This window comes from Crassostrea angulata, chromosome 5 (genome assembly GCF_025612915.1).
Source record: "Crassostrea angulata isolate pt1a10 chromosome 5, ASM2561291v2, whole genome shotgun sequence".
Lineage (NCBI taxonomy): Eukaryota > Metazoa > Mollusca > Bivalvia > Ostreida > Ostreidae > Magallana > Magallana angulata.
In genome coordinates, this window is record NC_069115.1 from 44,653,051 (window position 1) to 44,656,626 (window position 3,576).

A 3,576-nucleotide genomic window follows, 5' to 3' on the forward strand; every position below is an offset into this window, starting at 1 on the left:
ATTCATTTTTTCGAAAAATTTGTTTCACTTCCGGTTTCGAGCGGAAGTGACAGATTTTCATTTCGAGCCTTATTACAGAGGTAAATCGATTAAATCATAACCATTGAAAATTTCAAGCCTCTATCTCAAAACGTTTTTGAGAAACGCCGCGGACAAAATGACTTTTTGAAAATTTTAAAAATGACGTTACGTCAAAACGGAATTGACGTTGTCAAGAAAACTTTAACATCTTTGAGGGATAATAGTTTCACATTATCTCTGAAAGTTTCATTAAAATCGGTTGGAAACTTTTTGAGTTATAAAGCCGAGAAGGAGTCAGAAAAAAAAAGAAAAAGTATAATAATAATAACTAGAGCAAAGCTCGTTGCAAAGCAACGAGTGGGTCTTCCGTTAATGTCGGAAGTAAAGCTGGAAGATCCTGTAAGAAGCAGAGCTCTTAAACCAATAACAAGAGTACCTTAAATAAAAACATGAAAAAATCGAATTATTCCTGGTACGACTTAACAAAAACCGAATAAGTTTACGTATGACTTAACAAAAACCTTTCCGATTTCAAGAACGACTTAACAAAAAAAATCCGAATGTGTTACAGTACGACTTAACAATTAATTTTTAGGTACAAGTTAATTTAACCAAGAACTTGATACTAATTTCTTAACCAAAAACGCGGAATCAAAATTTCCGGAAAAATCATTTTTTGAACTCGTATATCTCTGTAATGCATCGTCCGATTTTAAAACGACTTTCAGTGTTAGATTCAGCTTAATAAGCTCTATAAAACACATATTCATTTTTGATTTGATCAGAAAATTTATTTTTTCGAAAAATTTGATTCCCTTCCGGTTTCGACCGGAAGTGACAGATTTTCATTTCCAGCCTTATTACAGAGGTAAATCGATTAAATCATAAGCATTGAAAATTTCAAGCCTCTATCTTAAAGCATTTTTGAGAAACGCCGCGGACAAAATGACTTTTTGAAAATTTTAAAAATGACGTAACGTAAAAACGGAAGTGATGTTTTCAAAGAAACTTCACAAACTTTGAGGTATTATAGTTGCACACAAACTCTGAAAATTTCATCAAAATCGGTTGTAAACTTTTTGAGTTATAAAGCCAAAAAGGAGTCAGAAAAAAAAATAAAAAGAATAATAATAACTAGAGCAAAGCTCGTTGCAAAGCAACGAGTGGGTCTTCCGTTAATATCGGAAGTAAAGCTGGAAGTTCCTGTATGAAGCAGAGCCCTTAAACCAATAACAAGAGTAACTAAAATAAAAAGATGAAAAAAATCGAATTATTCCTGGTACGACTTAACAAAATACGAATGATTTTACGTACGACTTAACAAAAACCTTTCTGATTTCAAGAACGACTTAACAAAAAAATCCGAATGTGTTCAAGTACGACTTAGCGATTATTTTTGGTACGAGTTAATTTTACTTTGAACATTACGCTATTTTTTAAACCAAGGATGAGGAATCAAAATTTCCGGAAAAATCAATTTTTAAACCCCGATATCTCTGTAATGCATCGTCCGATTTTCAAACGGATTTCAGATTTGAATTCACCATGGCAAGTTCTATAAGACTGATGTATTGTCTTATTTTGTACAAAAAAATGAAAATTTCCAAAAATTGGAACTGCTTCCGGTTTTGAGCAAAATTGATGAACAAAATTTTAAACCCCCCAGTACATTATAGAATTGATACATTTATCATCAGTAAAAATTTCAAAGCGATATCTTTAAAGTTTACGGAGATTTCTTCCGGACAAAATCACTTTTTTTAAATTTAAAAATGGCCGCCAAATTTGAACGGAAGTGACATAAATGCTGAAACTTTAACATCTTTTAGGCACGGTAACTTTACAAAAGCTCTGAAAATTTCATTGAAATCGGATGAAAACTTTTTGAGATATAAAGCCGAGAAGGAGTCAGAAAAAAAATAAAAAATAAAATAATAATAAAAAGAAACCAAAGAAAAACAAGAGGGTCTTCCGTTGGAAACGGAAGACCCTAATAATAGAAAGAAACCGAAGAATAACAAGAGGGTCTTCCGTTGAAAACGGAAGACCCTAATAATAGAAAGAAACCGAAGAATAACAAGAGGGTCTTCCGTTGAAAACGGAAGACCCTAATAATAGAAAGAAACCGAAGAATAACAAGAGGGTCTTCCGTTGAAAACGGAAGACCCTAATGAAAAAGAAACAATAGAATAACAAGAGGGTCTTCCGTTGAAAACGGAAGACCCTAAAAAAAGAAACCGTAGAAAAACAAAAGGGTCTTCCGTTGAAAACGGAAGACCCTAATAATAAAAAGAAACCGAAGAATAACAAGAGGGTCTTCCGTTGAAAACGGAAGACCCTAATAAAAAGAAACCGAAGAATAACAAGAGGGTCTTCCGTTGAAAACGGAAGACCCTAATAATAAAGAAAAAGAAACCGTAGAATAACAAGAGGGTCTTCCGTTGGAAACGGAAGACCCTAAAAAGAAAAATAAGAATAATCTTAACCCGCACAATATTAGAAAGGTCTTCCGTTGGAAACGGAAGACCTTAATTAACCAAATTACTGGTGAATGTACATCAGTACGTTAGTTAAAAGAAGCAGCCAAGTCGTCTCCTGTAGTTAATATCGTCCAGTTCGTGATTTTTCCTATGTTGATGTAGGTTTCGACCAGTCTATAAACGGGGCGTGTAGATTTCAGTCCTGTGAGTTTCTTCAGATACATGAATGAATTGCAATCGATTTTCGTAAGAAATAGAGGGAACCATATTCTGAAATTGTAAATATATGCATGTACGTGTATACATATCTACCTGTACTTATATTCCGATCACTTCTTAGAACTTCCTTTAAAGTGATGTACACAACATGTTCCATATCAAATACCTGAAAATTAACTGAAAATAAACGATTTATTTTAAACAACCCCAACTTGCATATAAAAAGGGGGTTAATTAAAAGCTTCCTCTTTTCATATGCGGGGGGTGGGGGGTGGGGGTGCATAAATCGTTTTATTTTCCGTTAATTTTTTATATTTAAAATAGAGCATGCATGTTTTGTACATTACTATAAAGGACTTTGTATAAAAAGTCAACTTCCCCAGGGGTTTAAAAAAAAAGGGGGAAGGTCCTGTCCTGTGATACATGAATGTCAATAATTCGTTGCAATATCTTATTTCAAAATGAAATAGGATCGGACAGCATGCATGGCCTATTTTTGTCCTCTCCCTACAAACAAGATCAAGATAACATTGTGAAATTAAATTAGTAATATATAAGTATGGTGCATGGAAGTAATTTTTTTAATAATGTTTCGGAATCGGATCGGCGAAAAGAGATTTTGTCAGAATGTTACAAAACATTTTTCTTTCACAGAGAGATTTACCAGGGGTTCTTAATTATTGTATACATCAACAACACGACAAATTAATTAAATTAATTATACATTATTTATATGTATCGTATTGATGTACGACATTTTGTATATCGATATCTTTTATATATATTACTGATGTCATGATGGCAATTTCATTTGTTGATATTTCGTTCTTCCGAATACACGGATTCGACAGTATAT